Source organism: Tyto alba, unplaced genomic scaffold (assembly GCF_018691265.1).
Source record: "Tyto alba isolate M040663 unplaced genomic scaffold, T.alba_DEE_v4.0 Super-Scaffold_48, whole genome shotgun sequence".
Lineage (NCBI taxonomy): Eukaryota > Metazoa > Chordata > Aves > Strigiformes > Tytonidae > Tyto > Tyto alba.
In genome coordinates, this window is record NW_024881324.1 from 26,641,779 (window position 1) to 26,667,418 (window position 25,640).

General features: G+C 40.8%; 1 protein-coding gene across 11 annotated transcripts in view; it reads left to right on the forward strand.

The window, feature by feature from the left end:
• The window catches only part of CTNND2 (catenin delta 2), a 699,957-nt gene that overhangs the window by 633,306 nt on the left and 41,011 nt on the right, over positions 1–25,640 (forward strand). The window lies entirely within an intron of this gene.

The following is a 25,640-nucleotide window of genomic DNA, read 5'->3' on the forward strand; positions in this document are numbered from 1 at the left end:
AATTTTAAAAGCATTTTTAAATCCATGAGGAATTATCCTAAATCTGCAAATTGTTTTTGAAAATCCAAGTTCTGTGACAGCCTTAGATTAACAGATAACTGTACCAGAACAGATGTTTCCAGCCTGTTCTGTATCAGCTTCAATTCATGGAATGGTAAGCTAGTTTTATTCTGTATAAAATGCAAAATAACCTTTTCTCCTGAAATCCTTGTGAACTTAATCAATTTTCAAATTACAGAAATTACATATATGGCATTTTTTACCAAAAGCACTTTTCTGTGATGAAAGTAGAACTCCTATTCATCACACATATCGGTCAGAGATAGTAGAACATGGCAGGCAGGTGAATTAGCATCTGATAGAGGAAAGTAACATCCTTTTCTCTTCACATGTGAAGACCCTGGCAGTGGGGCTGGGGCACTGTAGTTGCAAAGGATGTTGGAGGTGCAGCTGAGAAATGGAAAAATTGAAAAAAAAAAAAAAAAAAAGAAAAAGAAAAAAGGATTAATATGTGTTGATTAAATTTAAGCTATCTATAGATTGCTTCCAGTCCTATTAGTAGCAGTTTTCTCTGTGCCTCTACATCCTTGCACTCCCTGAATTAGTTCAGTCGTTCTTGCAAAATCTCATACAATCCTAGTTCCTGAGCTAGAAGTTGACAGGTGAATTGGCGGTACACTATGTCCCTCTCCCCACATGTGGCTTTTGAGACGTACTGGACTTCTACTTTAGTGTCCCCCAAACTTGTCTTCTTCGTGTTTCAGAGTGGCGGTTGCTTAAAAAGGAAGAATGTGAAAGACAAAACCCAAACACCTTTCACAAATGTGACACTGGTAAAAAAACTCGGACCTAAAAGATTTCTATACCCCTGCTCAGGAGGACTATACTGACATGATGCAGGCACAGATATAAGATACCTGTGGATATGCAACAAAGATGTTTGTCATCATCCACTAGATAAATACCCAAGCCATAAAATGTCTCATTTTCCCAGCATAAAATGTGACCAAGGTAAAAGATATCGGAGAGTCGGTGTTCAAAGAACACAGGATTAGGAAACAGTACGGATGTATGGATTCTTACAACTGGCATTCTAACTAAATCTCCGCACAGTTAAATTGAATTTAGTTTTTCTTTCCATTCTTGACCATTAGGCGCTCACACCGCGTTGCTGGTTGTTAGCAGCTGCCCCGGTCTACGCAGAAGATGATTGCGTTTCTTTGTTGGGTAACGTGCATTCTGTGCCAAAACACGGGGGATCCTAGTGTTAGTTTAGTCTTTGACAGTTATAAAAGGGGAACGCAGTCTCAGACTTGTTGATTTCTGCATGACATCTTCAGATGCCACTGTTTTCGTACAGAATAATTGTTCTTCATTAAGTACTTTGATACAGAATTTGCTTGCTTGTAAGAACTAAGTCATACACTAGTTGTTTACATCATTTATTATGGGTTTTTGCATTAAAGGCTCTTGTTTCAGATAACATTATTAAAACTTGAAATATCTTTTAGACCACAGAAAGCAGAATTACAGTCTTTTGCTGCAGCCTTTACAAATGAATTCTTGCATTTCCTTGTGAATATTTCACCTTTGCATGCATGTAGTACCTCTAAAAAGGCACTGTCTGGGACTGTCTGGAGGTACTGTCACAGTGTTAGCTTTCTGCTCAGTTCTGAGGTCCTTCTTTTGGAGACTAGTTGAATAGCTCACACACTAAATTAACTTGCACCCCTACTTAACAAGATATTTTTTAAAAAATCCAAGCCTGCTGTTTCATGCTTATAACTGCTGGGATTGAATAGCAATGGTTTTGTAATACGCAGTTACAAAATATTAAAAGGGTAACAAATTCTCATCATTTGAGATAAGTGAGGAAACAATCAATTTGCTGAGGGGGCCTTATTATCATAATTCCGTAAGGTAAGGCTGTTATTCTGGTACTTAATATCTCAATGGGCTCAATTAAACAAAAATAAAGAAATGTAGTTTTCCTCCCAAGGAAAGCCTAGAGAACCCTTAGAATCGGCTTCAAGGCCCCATTGATCTCTCCATGGCATCTCTATGAAATTATTTGAAATCTGGAATTACTGATACAATCTTTAGTATTATTACATTTTTCATTTTCCTTTTGCTTCCTCCTGTGGCTCCGTTATGCAAGAGATTGTGCAAACATGAAAAAGATACAATGACTACCCCCTAGAGTTAGCAATTTTATATATGTATAATGTATAATACTTTATAATGATAGATCAGACTTCAGGAATTGATCTAAGAAAGCATTTTATATGCATTACTGCTTAAACCCATGCTTTTCGTGTAGAACTGTAATATGCGCAGTGCAAATTGAAAGATCAGGTTAAGACAAAAGAATACAGCACTTTGTTAAAACTTATAATTGAAGTCATTTCTTTTTTAAAAAGAAACTAGATAATTGAATATTTTAGATATGATCCCTCCTGTACTCCCGAATGATGATTTTGAACAAACTTAATCAGAGAACCACCTCCAAAGAGATTGTTTTTAAAATTTTCATTAGACTGTGGAGCCCTGTCCTACAGAAAGAAATGGAAATAAAATCTACCTTGTTGCTGGTGCTTTATAAACCCTGATGAATGTGGGGGGAAGGAATCACCAATAAAATTCAAAAGTTACTTGCCTTTGTGGGCATTCTTAACTCTGAAGTAATTGCTTACAGTCTGGGATACGTCTACTATGAAATTCATGTGGGTACTAGATGATCTTGTGCCGGTTTACCTCCCCTTAGCCCATGCGAGCCTAGAAAATTACATTAACTGGGCAACTTGAGAAAATGCTTTTAAAAAATAAACTCACTTTCTCAGTTTGTAGGGAAGGCTTCAGTCTGCCAGTGCAACATAAGACAGTGTTTGATCTTACTGAATCCACTGGGCTTGGAAGGGACGTCTAGAGGTCAGCTAGTCCAACCTCCTGCTCAAGGGAGGTCCAGCAATAGCAGGTTGCTCAGGACCTTGTCCAGTTGATGAAAGGATGGAGATTCCTCAACCTCCCGGGACAACCTGTTGCATTGTTTGACCACCTTCATGGTAAAAATTCTTTTCTGTTTTATCAGTTGAAATTTCCTGTGTTCCAGCTTGTGTCTTTTGCTTCTTTTTCTTAGACTGTGGAATATGAGCCTGACCCCATCTTCTCTTCACCATCCCATTAAGTAGTTGTAGACAACTGTAAGACCTCTCTTAATGCCCAGAAATGCAGTTCTTGGATGCCATGTGTTCCAGCTCTCTGACTCTCTTTGTGGTGCTCCACTGGAGTTGTTCCAATATTGCAATGTCTTCCTTGTACCAGGGAGACCAAAACTGGATGCGATACTCTAGGTGCAGTCTGGAGGCAGAACCCTTTGAGTCTAGAGGAAGAATAATTTCTGTGTTTGGTTGGCTAGACTCTTATCTAATAAACCCCAGGATGTCACCGGCTGCCTTTGCTGCAAGGTCGTATTATGGACTCATGCTCAACTTGTCCACCATCACCCCTAGGTTTCGGAGTTTTTTTTGAAAACCTGCTTTCCAACTAATTGACACCCAGCCTGTGCTAATGCAGGGGCTTGTTTCATCTTGAATGCAGGACTTCACATTTGCCTTTGGTGAACTTTTGAGGTTCAGGTCCAGCCGTCCATCTGAATAGCAGTCCTGCCCTCCAGTATATTGACTGCTCCTCCCAACATCATATTGGCCACGGTCTTTCTGAGAATGTTTCCTGTCCTGTCATTCAGGTTGTTAATGAACATGTTAAACAGTATTACCTGCAGTATCACCACCTGTGGGGCAGCACTAGTAACCATCTGGCAGTTGGATTCTGTACTGGCGATCACCACCTTTTGTTCCCAGCAGTCTAGACAGTTTTCTGCCCACCATATCATCCACTTATCTGGTCAAAATCTCAGTACGGATGCTATACTGAGTAAGAAGAGGGTAAGCTGACTTGCTTGTTATTTCAAGCCATGCACAGTAAACTCTGTAATTCCTAAATTAGAAGTGGATAAACACAATTTAAATGTGTTTAACCTCAGCGACATCATTGCATAGAACTAGAGTTACTTCAGGGCAAGTTTCACCAAATTTTAAACTACAATTTCAGTCTGACAGTGTATAAGGACCAGGGTCAAATCATCTTATTGTGGAAGGCCATAAGGGGATAGTTGCAGCTAAATTCACTTAGAGGAGTTTGCTTTATTTACCAGAGAGGGAATTATAATAATAGCTGAAAATGTTGTGGTTTTAGTAAGGCACTGTACTTGCAGATTTTAAAGGGGAAGTCCTGTGGAATGTCTTTAACTTTGTCTTTGGAATTGGTTACTTTGAAATCAGTGGAAATAAATGTAGTTTCCTTAGTGTTCAGTAGTGATGACTATTAGTAAACTAATCTTAGTAATCATATGTAGATTAACAGAATCTGATCTGATCTGATATATAATTCAATTATAGAGCAATAACATGAATTTTAAATTATCGCAGATACATGGAAAAAATCGGTCATTGTAAGAAATGTAATCACAAACACTCTTATGGCGTTTTCATTCTCTGTTTTATTTCAAATTTCTTGAAATTCACCTCTGTATATCATCTGCAAAATTATCCCCATATTAAATTGGCACAGAGTATCTTTATATATATGATTTTATACACACGAGATACATATTTTATTAAACAGTTCCTTTTTTTTAATAGTGAAATTTCTGTTTTCACCCTAAAATTATAGGTTCTCTGTTGACTGAGTTAGCATGTTTAGGAAATTACAGTTCCCTCGCCTAAGACATGGTAACTCACCCTTAGGCAGCCAGTGGCAGAAGATATTCCTGCTCCTAGGCTCCCTCCGGCCTCTCATTAACACATCGCATCTACAGTCAAACCACTTGTGTGAGTCAGCATCTCCAGACTTATCGGTCAAAATGAGCTCGATGAGCCAAAAATTACCCTTTCCTTTTACAGACAAACTTTTTGTTAAACAGAGCAAACTCAAACAAGTCACGTGAGCAGCCAACCGGAGGGGTGGGAAACTCTGACTTGGCCCAGTAGTGCTCGTGAGTATCAAAATGTGGTCGTTAGCTGATAAATTTTCACACTTGCCTACTGGATGTCTGCCAGCACCCTGAAAGTTGTTTTGTTTTGGTAGAATCCAGGCACCATGAGTCCTACCATAGTGTTATTGCACCACGGTAAACTGTTACATTACTACAAACCCTCCTTCCCGCTTCCTCCCCCCTCCTAAAACATCCCAACAGTTTTGGTAATTCCTTCATGTCTTTACTAGAAGATTAGAATAACAAAACAGATAAGCTGCGTGCTTCAGCCAGACAAAAGCAGACTTCTTTGGAATGTGATGATACCAGATAGGCTGGCAAGCCAGCATGTATAATTTCCCTATATAGGTACTAAATCTTCAGCAGTTAGAGGTGTTATCCTCTGTTGTACAATGCTGTACTGCAATGTCTAAATCAAGCCCGAAAGAAAAGGGCACGTCTCCTTCTCTCTTGTGAGCCACTAACAATCCGAGGTACCAAGTGCATCAAGAGCAAAGCCTTTGAGACAGGGATTCTGAGGATGGATTTTTGTGCCTTATCCACTGTAGTCAAATCCATTCTTCTGCCTTGGGATTAAATATGTATATGCCTTATACCGAAGAGCTCAGCCTCATTCTAGGGAGACTGAAATTCATCTCATTCACTTGTAGCCCTATTTAAGCATCTTTCATTCACTGGGACTTTTCTGATAAGCTATCCTCAGCTTACAGAAACTTCAAAGCTGAGGCAAAGTTATTAAAAAGAGAAAGAAAAAAGAACTGCACCTTTAGTTCAAGCTTCAAACAAGACGAAAATTGATTAAGAGTCAGAGATTAGCTTTATTGTAACCATTTCCACATTCGTATGAAAATCAAATGTTGTCTCTTTCATTACCCTTTTTATTCTAAAAAGCTACTTAAAAGATCAGTAACTATTAGCCTGACAGTTTTAATAAGATGCTGCAATTAGGAGACATGTGGCTAGAGATTTTTTGTAGAGTTGCCACTGAAGTAAACAAACTAAGAGAATTAAATGGTTTAGAAAACAAACACAACAAAACCACACCCAGAAGTTGGAAGAGTTAATTTGTTCTCTAGGTTTGTTCAGTAGTTCCCGAGGAGGAAAACCATTAAGTCTTAGATGGTGTCTTGAGCTGGTCATTGGCCTGACTTGCCTCGGTTTCCAGAACTGTGAATGAATAATCACATATGTCTTTGCCATTGTCAGGGACAATTAATGTGCAGAAAATGCCTAGGGATCATCAGCTGAAAGGTATTATAACAAGCACATCATTATTGCAAAACTGATGGAAGTACTTTCAGAATCAGCGGTACTAATTTGAAATTTCGGATGACGTGAGCTTTATTACTAGTCCTGGGGCACAGCCTAGGTTAGACTGCAGAGGGAGCCCAGGAGAACGCATCCAAGGTGAGCTGTTCCCACGCTAATCTTGCTGGGAAGAGCAGTGCTCTCGAGTACTGGCCCTTGAATGTGTGCATAACCCTTGCGGGATAGGTGAGTCAGAGCAGGCACTTACTCCGTCTGGCAATGGCAGCAACTGACCCAGAAGCCAGGATTGCCAAGTCACCTGAAGGCTGTGAACAAAGAGAAAGAATACTCCCTGGATTATAAAGAGGAACGGAAGGATAGAAGGTATCTCTGCTTTCTGCTTCTCCTGATCCTGAAAGAAAGGGAGCAGAAAACAGGAAGTGAAGGAGGATGATGGTGAAATGAACTTGGAGAATTCTGTGGTTTGAAAATGTAAGGAAAACAGATTCAGAGACCTGGATCTGGAGACTCAGGTTGCTGAATCTTGCCATTTCTCTCAACTCGCTTCTTTTCTTTGATCTCTTTTTTGCCTTTCTTCCAAATACAAAGAAGTTACGCGGTTCATTCCTTTTTCAGGATCGTGTTACCTTACCTTCCAACCACTGTATTGCACTCATTCACAAGCTAAAAGCATACTTCATCTAAGAAGCATATTTACAGGACCTCTGAACCAGGGAAACCTCAAGTGAAGGTTTCAAATCATTCTGATCCTGAAGAAGATGAAGAGTATTACTGAAAGCAGCCATCATACTTTGATTGCAGGAGTTTTGAAAATAAGCCGTCCGCGCAGGTTCCTGCCAGCCATCATTCTGAGCCCTCCAAACCAATACATTTGCTGAATCAACTGAATTTCACCAGTTATTCTAAGGGGAAACACGCTGAAAGGATAGGCCTGTCGGTGAAAAGCACTATGAGCCAATCCCTGGGGTTACAACTCCTCCTCCTATACAGTATACACAACCTCAGTCAATTAATAGTCCTGTCCCGTCTCTCCCAGCACATCACAAGCCTGCACTTTCTGAAGTTAACTCTGTGCCTGACCCTTCTCCACCTCAGAATAAGCCAGCAATTTTCAGATCCTCTAGAGGACACTGTGCAGTCCACTTTTCATCCTCGGAAAAGCTTCCCTGACAAAGGCCCTGTTAAAGAAACTAACAGATTCAGAAAACAGGCATTCCTTCTTAGAACTGTTTTGCAATAAAACCTTACACTAGTGCTGCAAGGCTCTTTGAGCGCAAGCTTGGAAGTCCTAAACCCAAACAGAGTCTCTTGGCAAATGAAGCTCAGTGTAAATCAGAATTGCCATCAAACTCTCCCAATTCTCATCAACCAGTTTTGAGAACACACAGCTCGTTGCAGCCTCCTGAGTTTGGCAGTGGAACGGATACCTTCAGTGCACACGTTCGACAAGCCTAAATATCAACCCATTAAGGTTAAGGCTGGGCCTAAAGCCACTCATGTAAGCCCTTCAGCGCTCAAGGATGAGAAAGAAGACGGTGGACACACTGTTGCAGCCACAGCAAGAGGTATTTAACAGCGAGGGTGGTGTATCGAGCTCCACAGAGGCTGGAGTTAGTATTTTTATAGCACAAGCAGCCATTCCAGAGCAAATACAGCAAAGTCTGCAGGCACAACAGTATACTTCCACCTTTGGACAAAGAGAAAGGTGAAACACTTCTTACCCCCTCGGTAATGTGTGGGCCTCCTGGACTAAAATTCCCGAAGCCAGTGGAGCTGGTCCTGCCGTATTGTGACCCCTTAACCAGGCAGAACAAGTCTCTTCCTGAGGATCCAAACTGTGTTGTTGGAGCAAATTGTGTCTCAGTCCTAACTGACCACTTATTAAGTTAGCTGACTGAGTAAATAATATGAAACTGAGATGGGCCTTACATATAAATAGAACCACTCTATTTCAAGGTCAGAAAGAGAAGCTTGCAAGTGTAAATGCAGAAACCACAAAAATACCAGCTGAACCATTTATTTAATATCTTCTGATTCTGGACACTTGACTCGTGATTTTCTTTGTTCCAGTTCTTTAAGTAGGCCGTATGAAGACCTCGACCTCGTCCTAAACACGCAATGGGGCCATGTGTTCAGGGACCCTGCTTTTTCTGTCTTGTCTTGGTGATCTGCAGCCTCCAGTGGAAGACCTCTCTGTCTTATATCTAGACATTCACAAAGACAATCATTAAGAATGATGCTACTGCAGTACAGTACCACAAAGAAGACAGCATTATACCTTGTTTACAGATTGAAGAGGTATAGTTAAGAGTAGTTTAATATACTACTAAAACTGAGAGAGCAGTCAGTTTGGTCTTTCTTGCTAGCTATTCTTGTTACTTTCTTTGGTCCATATCTTTCCTGCAGTTCAGCATTCAGACTAGTTGTGGTCTTCCCCCTTAAGCTTTGCACAGAGGAACATATTGCCTGTGTGTTGTCCTGGTTTCAGCTGGGATAGTTTTCTTCTTAGTAGCTGGTACAGTGGATTTAGTGTGAGAATTCTGAGATTTTTTTGTTATTGCTGAGCAGTGCTCATACAGAGTCAAGGCCTTTTCTTCTTCTCACACCACCCCACCAGTGAGTAGGCTGGGGGTGCACAAGGAGTTGGGAGGGAGCATAGCCAGGACAGCTGACCCCAACTGACCAAAGGGATATTCCATACCACAGAACGTCGTGCTCAGTACATAAACTGGGGGGAGTTGGCTGGAGGGCGGATCACTGCTGGTCATCAGTCAGTGGGTGGCGAGTAATTGCATTGTGCATCACTTTGTCTTTTCTTGGGTTTTATTTTTCTCTTCTTTTTATTATATTTTTATTATTTGTTATTGTTATTATCTTTTATTTTAGTTTTGCTATTAAACCCTTCTTACCTCAACCTACCAATTTCACTTTTTTTCTGTTCCTCATCCCACTGGGAGGGGGGAGGAGTGAGTGAGCAGCTGCATGGTGCCTAGCTGCTGGCTGGGCTTTAACCACAATAGTGTTCTGCCAGGAATAATTGTGAACACATTCCTGTACAGCTGTCTTTCTCACAGTAACCCATCTTGTAACACACTTCTATCTCGTGATCCTCTCGGGCTTCCTGATCCTTTTCTGCACAATTATTACACTGTAGGTTGTTCTTCATTCTGGATTTCTGCAGATAATCATCTCCTACCTGTTTATAATAATATCCATTTGCCTTTAATGAATTCCATCTTCCTAAATCAAGATAACTGAACTCTAAACCAGCCCTCAAAGTTTTTCAGCCCCTGTCCTCCTCTCTGTCACTATCCATACCATTGACTGCAGCACTAGATGGATATAGACCCAGGACGGTAGATTGTCTACAGAACTTACTTTATACATTTTCTACAGAATTTATTTGCTACATTCTTCTATTTCAATGATGAACCGCTGGTAACCATTCTGAGTAGCACCATCCAAATATTTTTCATTCTATTTGCAGCAGTTCCTGTTAGCTTTCTCACGAGAGTGTTATGTGAGACTTCTCCTGTAGGTTTTACTTGTGTCAAGACAAGTGAGATCCACAAGCCTTCCTCCATGAGACCTGCTACAGGATGTTTTCTTTTAACCACTAAATGCACAAATATGACATATTTTACTGCTGCAATTGCATTTTACTGAGTGCAAAGTACCAATAGGTTACCAAAAAACCCACCTTCTTGCCACCTTTATAAGGGACCCCATGTTACTGCTGTCATGATTATGGATAGCCTGCTCTTCATTTCTGAATTCTTTCTGTATTGTTCTTCTGTCCTTCAGGCTGCATGCCTGCAAGGATAAAGGCTAACATCATCAGAGCAAACTGCAGCTGCTCTAGCGGCGTATTCCTTCCAGGGACATACTGTTATGCGCACTTTTCTCGTGAATTACAAAATGTTTGAAAAGTAGCATCAGGTTTCAACTGCTGTGAGAAAAGAAGCATACGTTTCTGAGATAACTAAAACACAGATTAATTTAAAATCTTAAGGTACTAGTAGGTTGTGTTGAAGAGAGATTTGGGTTTTAAAGGCATCTGCAGCTGTGTAGTAGTATGTGCGTGTACCAGTACACAGAAACCATCTTAATTTCCAATTCCTGTTCTATCAGTAAATACATACTTTCTGCTCTGTATTAGCTGATCTTTCCGCTTGCATACTCTTGCTGCTTTCATATCCCAGAATCTATTTGTATCAGAAAGAATGCAGTCCATTGTGGTCTTTGTGTAGGCAAAATTAAGTTTAAAAATTGAACTGGGAGAAGAGACTAAACATGCATATGCACGCATGAAGAGACACGTTCATCATATTTATTTCACTGTGAATAGTAGCCTCTTTAGCAGGAGAGCAGCAAAGGGACTATATGTGCCATCCAGTGTATTATGTCAACTATATCAGATATAATATATATACTTTTTAAATAGTCTTCTCCTACTGATATGCAGTTGTATCCTGTGATGTTTTTGCATTGCATTGGTTTTGTATTTGCTTTGGGCAGGAAGGTTGGACTAGACAAACTCCAGACGTCCTTTCCAATCTCAGTTATTCTGATTCTAGATGTAATTATGAAATTTGCTTTGTATTAATACAAACATTTTTTCATGTGTATCTAAACCCAAATACTTCTATGAATTATAAGGAGAGCATTATCTGACTCAGTCTCTGAAAGGAAAAAAAAAATCCAGGACAAAGAGAACTTGAACAGAAATGACAGATTTATCTACTTTAATTTGTTTTCAGAAGAGGATTTCATAGCTAGGAAGTGGGCCAGGTTCCAAGATATTCTCCAGGATGTTTACTTTTAATATTTGAAATAAATACATACTGAGGATAGAGTTCAGACATTTTCTAAGATAAGAATATGTATGTCAATAAATCTGGAAGCTAAGAGATACTCAATAGAATATCACATAATTGGTAAGAGTGTGCTTTATATTAATGATTTTTAAAGTATCTTTTCAGTATGGTTTGTCTGCTATAAATTTCATACAACATGACTGCAAATATTTTTCTATTGCTGATTGTATTAGATAAGGAGCTCGTGTTTGAAGGAACGTGTGGCTGCACAATATTGCTGTTAACTGCATCTCATGCAAAAGCTAATATGTCAATACTAATATTCTCTCTCCTTCCCTCATTTTTTTTTCACAAAAGTTTCATTTCTCTGAGTGGAATTTTTCTGAAGAGTAGGGCTATGATATTTAAGACCCATTGAGTTTAGTGATGCCATTTAAATAGAGTATTTAGCATATTTGTCAAAGGGAAAACCAGAGCCATTTGCTAATGCATTGCATCAGATCCATCACAGTCCTCCAGCTGCTTTACACTGGATTTGATTCATAGGCAGGAATTTTAATTGGGTGTTTTTGCTAAGTCAAATAAGCTGGGAACCAGCTTGTTCTGCAGAAACACCATGGCTAACGGGAGCAAAATCTTTAATTTTCTCACATAGTGAAGACTAATGTTTGCTTGAGACAGTGATTAATGAAGCCTTACATCCCTGCTCCTGCCCATCTTTATAAGAGCAAGATAATGCCAAAAAAAACCTGTGGTTTCTTTTTTGACAGTTATAAATATTTCTTGTGGCAGTTTATTTTTTTTTTTTTACCAGATTTTTAATTATTGGTTTTTGCTATGGGGTTGGACCTTGTGTTTGTGATACTGGGTCAGGGATTAGAGTTTGGGATTGGCATAGAGGGTAAGGGTAGAGGTAGAAGCTCAGAGTCAGGGTTAGTGGACAGAGTTAGTGTAAAGGATTAACAAATGTGGTCTCACAATCGACGTCCCATCACCTGCATCCGACAAAATCACCCTTTCTTCTTGGCCCAGCTCTCTCACAGCCTTTGTATCCTCACGTGCCAGCCTCCAGCCTACTAAAGTGCTGAAGCGGGAGGACGCCTCGGGTCTCAAGCCCCTGCCCAGCTTGCCTCACCTCCCCCTGACTGCCTGCAAAGGCATGCCAGCACCTCACAGTGCTGGTCTGCTGCCCGGCCCAATCACCTTACACATCACTAATGCCTGCCCATTGCCCTGACCAATCAGCTTCTACCTCACAAACACGTGCCTGCTGCCCTGGCCTATCAGCTTCCACCTCACACATGCCTGCCCGCTGCCCTGGCCTATCAGCTTCCACCTCACACATGCCTGCCCGCTGCCCTGGCCTATCAGCTTCCACCTCACACATGCCTGCCACCTGCCCTGGCCTATCAGCTTCCACCTCACACACGCCTGCCCGCTGCCCTGGCCTATCAGCTTCCACCTCACACACGCCTGCCCGCTGCCCTGGCCTATCAGCTTCCACCTCACACGTGCCTGCCCGCTGCCCTGGCCAATCGGCTTGTGCCAGCACAGCTGCCCTCCCAGCTGACTCCGCAGCTCGGGCCTGGCGCCTGAGAGCTGGGGTCAGGAGAAGGGGTGAACGCGCAGGGCCAAGAAGGAGGGGTTGGGCTTTGGTTTTGAGCATCTGCACAGGGTTAGGGTGAGGGGGTTGAGCTCCCCTTTTGGGGAGAGGAATTAGGGTTTGGTGTTAGAGAAGGGGGTTGGGTGAGAGTCGGGGGTTGTCCAAAGGGTTTGTGGTTAGCAGGGTGGACGTGAGTTGGGGGCTGAGTCAGGAGTAGCAGTGAGAGCTAGGGTTAGGGACAGCAGTTTTAGGCTAACACCAAGGACAAGGGTTTGAGGTGGGGTTAAGGTGAAGGGTTAGAGTTTTAGTCGTTGGCTTTGCAATAGGGCTTGGTGTTAGGGATGAGAGGAGGGTGCTGGGGTAAGGGTTAGGGGCCAGGTTACGGGGGCTTAGGGTTAGTGGACAGAGTGAGGGTAAGGGCTTAAGAAATGTGGTCTCACATTCACTATACTGACTACATTGCCATTGCTTTTATTGCCAAGAAAAATCTAAAAAAAAAAAACCTAATGAGTTGGCAGAGTGTCCCAGCAGCAAAGTGGTCCAACAACCTCCGGGGCTGTTCTAAGAAAGTTACCAGCGGGTCGATGGAGGTGATCATTCCCCTCTGCTCAGCACTGGTGAGGCCTTACTGGGAGTATGGGGTTCACTTCTTGGCTCCCCAGTGTAAGAGAGACATGAACATACTGGAGAAAGTCCCATGAAGGGCCTCAAGGACGGTTATGGGGCTGGAGCATCTCTCCTGTGAGGAGAAGCTGAGAGAGCAGGGACTGTTCAGCCTAGAGCAGATGAGGCTCAGGGGAATCTTACCCATGGGTCTAAGTGCCTGATGGGAGGGTGTAGAGCGGACAGAGCCCGACTCTTCATGGTGATGCCCAGTGTCAGGACAAGGGGCCATGGGCACAAATTGAAATGCAGGCAATTCCATCCAATTACAAGAAAACACCAAACTAACCCTACTTTGTGCAGAGTGGTTAGACTAGATGATCTCAAGCGTCCTGTGATTTATAAGGAAACTACTTGCATCAATTTTTGTTTCCGTTTTGCTCCCAGAAGTGTTAAGGTCCACGGTCAAGCATGACTAAACCGGGGCACCTCATTCATGCATGGTTGCACCTCAGTTTTATGGAGTTAGCCCTTGAGCAGAGGTGGGCTAGTCTTTCTAACATAGGGAACTTAGTCTTTTAATTAATCAGTGAACAATCTTGTTAGTTTATGGCTCTCTTTGCATTTTGTTCAAGATACAGTCTCTGAATTTCCTTTTCTTCTCCAAATCTTGAGAAGCCCTCTGCAACCCTAAGAAAGATAGAAAAGCTCCTAGTCCAAGTTTACAGATTTTGCAGTGCAAGGTGGTAATTCAGCTCCATGTACCAAAAGAACGTGCAGTGGTGGTGTTCAGAGTTCACTTGCTGTTTGGTAGATCTAATGTGAAACATGAGGAAAATAAATTGCCTCATTACTTACGCCTCTCAGGAGAAAAGTTAGAGGATCTCTTAGATTGTGTGCTACTCAGGGTGCTCTTAAAGTGATATGTTTTATACATTATTTGGATTTCATAACTCAGGATTATTCTAGCAAATAATCAGAGTGCTAATTTTAATTAGAGGAAAATGCTTCTATTAGCTTGAGTGTATGCCAAGTCATATATATATATTTGTGTGCAGAATTTTTCAAGGTGACCCAAGAAGGGTTGCTCTGACAAAAGGAACATGATAATCTGCAAATTTAAGTTATCATTTGCAGTGGAGCGGTCGATCGAGAAATAGCTTACCTTGGGGAATATTGTCCTCTGAATCTCCTGTGGTTAGGAGGTTAGCATTGTATCTGACCTCTCACCTGTTCCGTTTGACTGAGAGCATTTCTTTTTCAGCTCTGCCTTTTTGTTGCTGTTAAGTCAAATCTTTTCTAGCACTTCAAACTTGATCTCCCATCCTTCCCCTGCCACACAGAGTGTAGTTTACATTCTGCCATGTTGCAGGGAAGTAGCAAATCTGCTGAGTAAATGTAAAAATTTTACTCTGACTCCACCCTAGTCTTTCAGAGCACTGATAATTTAGAATAAGGCACCTGACACCAGGGAGCCAGCTGCTCTCTGGCAGATTCTTCTTTTCCCCAAGTCTGGAGAGAGAAGGCTTTTGGAAGACTTGCCCAATTCTGCCCCCTCTCTTTGGGAGTAGCAGAGATCAGCCAGTGTTGCAGAGGTCTGAGAGAGAGGAACTTGAAGGATCTAAGAGGTTATGGGCTTTGTCTTCAGCAGATCTTGTCTGCCCAAATTAATCTCCAAGAAGGAGATCAAGGAGAGCATATCAAGTCTAACATGTAGGTTCTCTGACTCCTGCCATGTGGGCAATTGCATCCCCACGTGGGGGTATAAAAAGGAAATTCGGTGAGTGCGCAGTCCTGAGAATCCTCCCTCTGTGTGTTACTCTAGTGTAGATGAGCAGCTGGGATTCAGGTTAAAAAAAACAATAATTCAGTGACACTGAGCGAGTTCAAATGGATGTCTGGAGGCACGGTTTCTTTGAGGGCCACTAGAGAAAAGACTTGATCAGCTACTAGACTGAAGATGTCACCTGGAGCTGTTACCTTGAAAAAAACAGCAGTAGCACAACCTAAAAACAAGTAACACTGTGAACCCTTTAACTCCCACCTCCTGAGGAAGCACAAACAGAACTGTGGTCTAGTACATCTGTACTCCGATGGAGGAGTTGGGACTAGGATTCGTTTGTCACAATTTTTTTAAACACAGCTAATCATGAGCTATACAACTAAGAAGAGCTGAGGAAGTTTTTAATGAGAAATGTAAAAACTAGTCATGTTGTAATCGAAAGAAAAAATAATATACATTAGTTGAGGAAGGTTATCAGGTGCGTTTTTGCCCTCCTCATGAGAACACAAAGCTTATTTTCACTCCTCGCCGTATCCTTGCTTACATACCTACTGTATTCAGAACTTAAATTGTAGTAGCTTCAGGTGAATTAACGTATAAAACTAGAATATAATTTGCTCCTTTCTGATGACTGTGTTGCTAAGAGCGCAAAGCATTCTGTCGAGAACAGGAATTAAACTAAGTCAGAACACTGGTATTATCTGCAAAATCAATTGACCTCTAAAAAATACCTAGTAAAACTATCTGTCCACTTCCTGCATGACCTGTGTGAGAGATCCCATTTCTAATAAGTGTCCTTAGAGCTTCATTGCTATGGCAGACCCTCGTATGGTCTGGTTTAGTTACGCTAATCCATTAGCAGTTCAACAGATGGACACTGTGTCTTCATGAGGTCTTTGCTAACAATTCTAAATTGCAGGAAAGAAAGCAAATATTATATTATATTCTTACCCTTTTATGTATAAACTGCCTCTGAAGTTTTTAAAAATATTTTTTAAACAGTTAGCAATTTTGCCGTTGCTATTTTTTGCCTGTTCTTTTTCTTTTCCCTTCTGTCCTTCTCCCAAACATTGACATCTGCGAAGTTAGTGTATGGTTTCACTAAGCCTTAGATACTTACCAGCATTTTGTTATTAAATATAAATTATTTCATTGCATGGTGCACAATAAAGCAATGTGAAATGCTGGCATGTATCCTTCAGTATTGTTGTCTTGCCATTATGCACAGATTAATTATCTTGACAGCTGCATGTAGAGTTTTCATGGTGATGACTTAAGAAATGTTTGAACATTGCAGTGATTAAGGAATATATGAACATTGCTATATCACTTGGCGTGGTTTTGATATTTGTTGGAAGAGTTGTTTTCAGAAGACACTATCACTTTACCAAAATTTACATTTATTGAGCTGACACATTTACATCTATGCATTTCATTTCATCTTTAATAACAGAATATATCTTGAAGATCTGCTTTGGTTTTATTTCTCTTAATATTTTAATGTACACTTCTAAACATAAGAATTGTCGTATGTTTCACCATGATGCTGTTGTAACTGCATATAAAAGCATGAAAAAATAAACAATCTTTCTTACCATACAATGGGGACACATTTGTTCGTGAGTTTCAGGCAATATTATAGCACAAGTGAAGAGGAAGAAAAATAGTATCAAATAAATAGCAATTGCTTCATGGACAGTTAAAACAGGATAGTGTCTAGTTGCAATTCACTCTGGATAAATCAGTCCCCTGTCAGAATCTTGTTCTGTTTTGGACACAAGGTAAAAACCAAAGTAGAAAAGGAAAGCTACTTCTTTATGAATCCAATTTAATACTTTTTGACATTGGTAGACAGGCTCATTAATTTCAGTGGGTGTTAGATCCGGGCATAGATCTTGAAGACTAAACTTATTTTTCCCAAAATAGATAACATTCTTATTTCTTCATTATGGCCTAATTTAAAGTCCCTTGAATCAGACTATTAACAAAATATTATCCTATCTCAGAAAATAATACAGATAAAACTAAAATTCCACTCAACACTCACATAGCACTTTTCCTCTTCAAAGCACTTTAGAAACACTGATTAATCATAACATTAATTAAACGACTACATTTTTTAAAATTCAACCTTCCAAAAGCTCTATTCTCTGCAGGGAGCAGGGAAGAGGATAGCAAGGGATTAAAACCAGCTCTAATAATCAGAAGACTTAGTCTACATCAATTAGACTGAGGAATCACTTCCCTTTGCAGAATCTTTTTTACGTTGGACTAGTGGAAAGATGAAAGGAAAGCTGACAGTGCAGTCTGAATGAGAAATAAATCTGTTGGTGTGTAAAGGAGCTGATTAATTAGATATATTTGCACTGCTTGGGTCAACAGGTAGGCTAACAACTCCTTTACATGCTTTTTCCAGTTTGTACACTTGGCAGGAAATGTAAACAAAATGAATTAAAGAGGAAATTATTTGAGTGATTGCCCACATGGACTCCATCCGTTCTGGATACAAAAACCAAGCATGCAAGATCAAATTCCTGGGATCCAAGACCAATAAAGCCTGGGTCTGTCATTCTTGTTTCCAGCCAACCTACCAAAGCTAAGAGTGCAAGAGAGACAGGCAAAGCCACCACCTAAAGCCTTTTTTTCTGTCCAAGGGAGAGGGAACAACAGAAGAGCAGTGATATCTGTGGGTTTGTGACTATTCAGCTTAAAAAATGCTGCTTCTTTTGCTGCTGAGGGTGACAAATAGAAGCTTCTTGGTGGAGATTTTTCTCCTTTTGTGGACCCAGTAGTTTTTTTGGCATATCAGGTTATCAGATAATTAGGCAGGTCAAGCTGGACTTGAATTGACTCATTCATATAGTTCCAGTGTGGGTGATACAGTCAACAAATTAACACTTAACACCTCTTCCCGAAGTCATCTTCCAAAACCAGGTTTCAAGTCAGAGAATGCACCGTGAATTGGGTTGCCTGTGTCTGATGGTTGGTTTGACTGGCCAACATGAGAGGGAGAGGATAGAGATTGCTCAGCTGATACATGAATTAACATTCCAAATAGTAGCCATCCACTGTGCTGGATGAGAGGTGCTGTTAAGAACCAGAAATTCCCTTTGGCCTTGGTACCCATAAATCCATCTCTGTATTGTTTTCTGATTGTTCTGCTGCAAACATTTACTCCCCCAAAGGAGAGCTAGTTTCTCCAGAAATACACTTTTCTGTGGCAGCACGCATCCCACAGCGATTGTCAAAAAGTCAGCAACAACGAGGAAAGAGGCAGAGATCTACAGCAGGGTCTCAACACACCGCTCTGGTTTTGGCATTAGTGCCGATGGAGCCAACTGCCGTGCTTCTGCATGCAAAGTGTACACCTGGCCCTAGCCTGTAAAGCACACGCTACATGAATTAGCAGCTCATGGCCGGCTAAAGAGCACTGGAAGTTCTTTAATCTCTAGGTTTTCCGACAACTGCGAATATAAAGGCGGAATATCTGCAGTCTCGCTGTGTGAGAATAATGCAGAATATGAAGATACTCCATTGAGAGAGGAGTAAAGTTAGTATTAGGAGTAACACTAGAGTTGTCTCTGGAATTGAGATATACAAGAGAGACAACAGCAGTAGTACAAGAGCAATAGCTTTTAAACACGCTAATATTTTAAAGTCTAAAATCTGGGCTTATAAACTAGCTAAAATTTCCTTTAGTTCATAACGTGAGAGAGCAGGAGCCTGGGGCAGGAGTCATGGGCATGCAAGGGTGTGACAAAACCAGTAACTAGCTGAGCATCACACTGAAGGTGTTTAAACCAACATGAGGAGAGAATGAAAAAGCTTGGCAGACAAGGCAGATGCAGAGATGTACGCTTAAATATCAGCTATGTAAGAGATGGCGAAGGAACATGAAAGCTTAGCAGTTAAGACCCAAAGGGCTGAGGGGTTACAGCTCAAGGAAGGAAAAGTATCAGTCATGTAGTAGAGGGGAGAAGGGGCAGCCCTGTGAAGGTGAGTTGAAAGCAAGAAAAATGATCAGCTAGAGGGAGGCAGGAAATACATGAAATGGAAAAGTTAAGTATCTGGAAGCAGAGAAGCCGAAGGAGGAAGGTGGATGGGTTAAAATGCCGCTACATGAAAGAAAGTCTATGAAGGATCATGAATCTGAGAAAGCAATTTGCTGAAAAGCAGTGATCCCATTGTGCCCAGTTCTGATTTCCCACAGCATGTTCACGTTGAAAATCCCAAAATGCTTCTGTCTTGTCTTTGTCCGGTGCTACTAGCTCCTACACATACTGTTCTTCCACCCCTGTCATGGCTGTGCCCTTTGGCATTCCTAGTTCTCCTCATGCCATACCTTTCTCTTGCAAAATATAGAACCAGCATCTTTAATCTTTTTTAAAAGATAAAAGCTTCTGTACTGGTTATCCTTTTGTATATCTGATTCTTTTACAAGCAAATCTCAGTTAATATTGCCAACACAGATATTGGCGGTTCACGTACTTTCATCGCTCTGTGAAAGTTGGAGGGTTTCTTCCCTGAAACTGTAAAACTTTACTATTCCTGCTCCCTGTAGGGCTTTATATGCTACACTACCTATGGATGATTTTTTTCTCGATAAAAAAGATTTTTAAAAAGAAAGCCAATGAATGGCACATCATGTACAGTGCATCAGGGAAGATACTGTTCCTCTTTGTCACGGTCCATACCAAATACCAATGTTATATCTTGAAATCTTGCTGTCTGTCATCAGAAGTGGTGAAAAAGTGAAAACTGTGTATCATTTTTGTGAGGGGAAGAGGGGATCTGGTCTTTTGTTCTGTCTCAGCAGCCATGAGCAAAGTACACCTGGGTTCTTGAGGGTACAGGAGGGCATGTGTGTGTAACTGGTTTTATTCCTTCTGTCTTCTCCAAAAGTAATTTATCTCCACAGAGTCTTAAAATTCAAGTTCAAATAAACCTGCAAGGATCTGAAATCTGGCATTGTTCTCTAGCTCAAAGCAGTCATTATCGCAACTTAATTGGCAGGCTAGGCTTAATTTGAAGCATCTAAAGCAGTGGCTCCAGCCCACGAGTTTTGAGGTGCTTTCTCAAACCGGTCTGAGTTAACTCATCACTCACTCCCCTACAAATGACTGAGTTGAGATGCTATTTTTTTTTTTTTTTTTTAATAAGGATATTTGCAGTACTATAGTCAATTAACATTGTGGAGTGAAATGTCCTCGTATGCATTTACTCTGAAGTTCCAGAGATTACAGATGTTTGTGTACAGCCCTAACATAAGAAGTAAAAGGACTGGGTACCTAAAAAACATCTGTGGCCAAATACTAAGCATGAGATTCAGGTGCCTAAAGATAAGCATTAAACATTAAAGACCATCGGGTATCCCACCTTGTCTCCATCTGGTTTTCCAGAAGGCTGTGTATCTTCCATAGGTCTACTAACTGTGCAGATATCTCAGCTATCCAAGGGAATTTGAAGCTGCATTAGCCCCCTATGTTTGGACACATGAATTGCCCCCTACGTGCCTAAAACTGATTTTATCTTTCCTTTTACACCTAAATCCCAAAATGATCCAAAATCCTCTGTTGCGGGAAGTGGTGGGGCCCATGCTTTTCAGTCCTACTGCTCAGGTTTTTTTCCACTTTCTTCTTCCAATACTAGTTCGTGCGCAGCGATCTTAGGAACAAGACACAACATCACAGACCATTAGCTAGCACTGCTCAGGCCGTGTGGGTTTGACAGTAGCCACTGCCTTTTGGTTTCCTAAATCTGCTCTGTCGGTAGCTTAAGTCGCGTCAAGCCAGAAGTCACCAGACAAAGGAAGAGGGAGTTGCTGTATACAAACTGTTGTGACTTACAGTTCCTTCACATGCCACGTAGGGTGCATTCGGCAGTGCTGGGGGCTGTATATGATGGAGCGGGGTGGATGGCAAAGTGACTGGCTTAGTGGTTGTGGTGGAAAGTCTGTCTGGAGGCAACCATGTCATTCAGTGCCGAGTGAGAGGGCATTAAACTTTGTGGTGCTATTGACCCTTATTTTTGTTTCTGCTGCTCTCTCTTCTGAAACAGGGAGTCCTCATTTATGAACCACCATCGCCATGTCAGGGAGACAATTTCTTGTTCTTGACTCACCTACACCTTTCCTGGTGCTCCCCAACGTCTGAGGAGTAAGCATCTTCTCACATGGACAAATGTCTCTCAACCTCAGTGCTGCAGCCTTTCTTGCTTTCAGAAATGTAACTTTTTCTCCTTCCATCTGCTGGCCCAGCAGCTCTAGCATTACCTTGCTTCATCTTCTTGGATTTGCTTCCTCCTCTGTCCCACAAAAAACTACACGTGTTTGGCCCTAAGACACAGTCTGACAGCATTTCTTACCTCTTAACCTATTTAGCCTTTAAAATTTGGGGTAGTTTTTCCTCCTGGAGTGTTTCGGTGGCAGAAGAAAATCTCCCTATGAAAACTAACAAACCTTTACCCTCTTAAATCACATGGGATTCACTGCAGCCCTTATGCCTGCAAAATACCTTGTAAGGTCTAGGCAGTCTGAGTCCAGAGTTCGCTACATTTGTACTAAGCATAATCATTTTTTTTGTGGGCTCTTCCACCCCCTCTTGCACCTCAGTTTGTACTAGAAGATTTCCAGAGTTCAGAGAAGGGACAGGGTTCCTCTGGAACAGCAACAACTGGACCTTGAGGGGCACTTTCAGGTGCTTACACTAGTGCCAAGAGTGATTATCAGTTACACCTTAAAACAACAGCATCTGACAACAGAAAGCATGGTGCACAAATGGACTATTTATCAAATGCAGGAGTAGTATTTCTGCCACTGCTACCATGTGATGAATATACTCTAGTTTATTAGACTATCAGTTGAATACACTGACTTATGATCAAAATTTGTTCCATCCAAATTAAGTAGACAGTTTTGGCACATTTATTAAGTAATGATTGAAAGTAATAATAAAAGCTCTCCCAGTCATATTCTTTCCATAAAGACCGTGCAATACTGAATTTGAATGGTATTAAAAACATAATGAAAAAGCACAAAAATACATATCTAGAAATTTAAGTGGAGCACACGTGTTAGAACAAAAGGACCAAAATTCACACATATTGGGACATACAGACACCAGTGGTTCTGGAGTGGGATATCTGTAGCGTTACAACAAAATATGGTGACATTTTGCTCTTTTTATGTTACCTAGCTACACGATGTGAATTAATGGGTATCTCTGAGGGAGGGGAAAATGGTGATGTATCACTTTTATTAGAGCAAACTCTACCTCTAGCTCTACCTCTAGGACAGGGTTCTTAGTTCGAATTAATATCTGTTTGAGGTTTCTTGTGTTTTCAGAAGGTTAATTTTCCTAGCCTTTTTCTCTCAAGCTAGGAACCATGTCACAACTATTTAATAAATGTGCCAACGTGTCAAAGTCATTTTCAGAGATGAGTGAAAATGGAAATGAAGTCAGTGGGGTTACATCAGCAGTGAATTTGTCTCAAGGCAATACTAGGGAAATATTTCCGGAAGTGGAACCTTATCTGTGATGAATTTGATCCTGTTAAATCTCCCAGAAAAATAGTTTGCTCTGCTGTTTTGCTCTGAAGGCAGAATCTTTCTTGGGACAGCTGTCAGTTTGACCCTATGGAGGAAAAGGTTTCCTGAATTAAGTAACAGAGGCAGGTGCTAAGGTGCTAATGCAACTTTATCGTGTGAAGGAAAAGATGTTAAATCCGCATAGTTGAAATGTTTCATAAACATTATTATCTTATGTCAAAGACTTTGTATATGATGACAGACAAATCCTGCTCTCAATAGAGAAGTCATGGAAGTCTTATCTTAGAAAAAACACTTTTAAATGTACAGTGTCAGACAAATGCTGTCCCAAACACCTACAGGACAACCCATTTCCTGTGACACTGCCCCCAAATTATGGCTATATAATGTCTGTCTTCCTTCCTTGATGAGTGAAATTGAACAAATAAATATAATTTCTTTTTACCTTGCCAAGCTGGTGGTTATGTTTAATCATAGTATGTAAATCCTCTTCAAAAGCATCAAATCAGTTTTAGGTCTTATCATGTGTAATGCCGCTCAAATAAAAAATCAATATATTTGTAGATCCAAGCATTTCTGAATGAACCCTAAAAAAAATTAACAATGCTATTTATTTTCAATATCATTCTCACCCTCATCCTCCTGTCTTCCCAGGGCCCTCATCAGTTCTCACTTCTTCAGCTCAGGGAGGCTTCTTGAGCTTCAAGTTGAATTCCCCAGCCTTCCTACTAGACATGCTAGATAAAACTTCAGTGATATTATGTCCTGGGTTTCAGGAGCTCAAACCATGACACAAGACTCATTTCCATTATATGTTTTCAGTCTGCTTTCAGAAGAGGTTCTTACCATCGAAAAAATAACTCTGCAGGTTGTAACATAGACTAATTAATGCAAAAGTCCAAGAGCTCGGGGCCAGGGCAGGGAGGGGGAAGGCTGCGTCCCCCCAGAGGCAGCGCTGGCAGGACGTGGGGCCTGGCATTGGCATTTTGGGTTCTGAAATGGGAGGACTCCAAATCGGACAGCGGCTCGCACAGCTGCCCCAGCTGCAATACGCGAGCTCCATTTTAGGTCTACAAAATGTGCGCTGTGGTCTTCTGGCACTTTTTACCCAAAGGCTAAATTTGATGCAGTTCTTAGCAAAAACAAGCAAAAGCACTCAGAATATATTTTAGTTTAAATACGCAACTGGTTAAGAATTGAATAGTATTTCTGAGCTGGAATTACTGCAGCCTTTCAGAATAAGCAATGATGTACTGTCCCACTGTTATACATTATCTATAAAAAGTCTGGCCTGCTGTTTTGAATTGTCTAATACTGATTTGATCTTCTCATGCCTAACTGAAGGCTGGGCACAGTTCTAACAGAAGTGTTAGAACTGGTGAGCATTAGCATGCCCAGAATGCTTATACCACACTTGATTGTGTTTAGTTTAGTTTTCCTACTGAGCTCTCCCTGATAATAGCTCCAAAGCCTCTATTTATTGTAAGAAGCATCTTCTGTGTCTAGGCACGTGTACGGGTATGAATGCTATTGCCTGGAATACGAGGCTGGTTCCAGGAAGGAAACCTGCTTGGGGCAGCCAGCCAGATTTCCTTATGTGCAATGCTAAGGGACGCTGTCTTTGGCTGCTAATGAAATGACCCCTGTCATCTGGTTCCACCAGAGCACCGAGGTGGTGAGAGGCTCTGTTGCACTGTAAGTGAGGTACAAAAGGGAAAAGGGACATGGGTCTGTTCTGGATGTGTCTGCAGAGTAAAGCAGCAAGTCTCGCTGGTTTGATTTACCTACTCGTATTTACTCCTGGCCAGTGGCAGACACTGCAGTAGAAGAGTAAAACCTACAGAAAATCATGGTTTATTTTATTTTGTTGATACACAAGCTTAATTTACTATATGCTACAGACCGAAGTAATCACTGTTATAAGCAGTTTTTAATGTATTCCTATTACATAGAACAAATAGATGCAGTTGTAACTAGCATTTCAGGCTGTTCTTGAGCAGTGTTTCATATATGTGTAGGAGAAGAAAAGATTTTCAGCTTGCTCAAACAAAGCATTTGTGAAAATGTATTAACATCCGTACTACATCTGATATTAATAATATTACTGAAAAGCTAATAATGCAAATTACCAATTAAATATAAAGTGCAAAGAAATTAAACTCTCTGAAGACAAGATCTGTTTTCGTATTGCAGCACACGGTAAGATTTAAATCCTACTGCACACGTGTTGTTGGTAATGTTATGCTTTTTATAATCAGGATCGTTTTTACATGATATAGAGTGAGTAGTTTCTAAGATCTCACATTACCACAAAATTTGATAACCTTTAAGCTTAACATTCCAGTTACAGAGATTTTAGTATTTATCCGTATTACAAATATTCTGTTCCAAATGACTGGCTGTATTTCTACCACAGCAGGAAAAATTGTGAGAAATAAAAATAGCTCAACGTTTCATAGTTAAAAGATGTGATTTTCCTCTTGTCTTTCCTTTCAAATGTGGACACACACAACGGAATTTATGAATTCAGAAATAAGATTTTTAATAAGTACTCATAAATACTAATTGATCACAACTTTTTAAAGTTATCCAAAAATCTGATTAAATTATCATATTATATACAATAATCATACCTGATTATTTCATTCATAAAATGCGATGTAGATTAGATTACTAATTATATTTATTTTTCCCAATTTTCCTGTCCTTTTCATCCTGGATGATACACTCACGGTGATTGCTGTATGCAAATTCCTCGCACAGCTGCACTGAAGGTGATGCAGAGTTATTGCACTGACCTCAGCAACAACTTCATCAGGCCCTCGCCCCCTCTGATCTTGTCTTCATCGCACTGAAGGACTGAGCAGCCATTTTACCACAATAATGACCCTCTAGAACCAGTGTGAGGCTTCTCGTACATCTGCTGGTGCTAACCCTGCCCCACACCTATATATATTTACATTTAC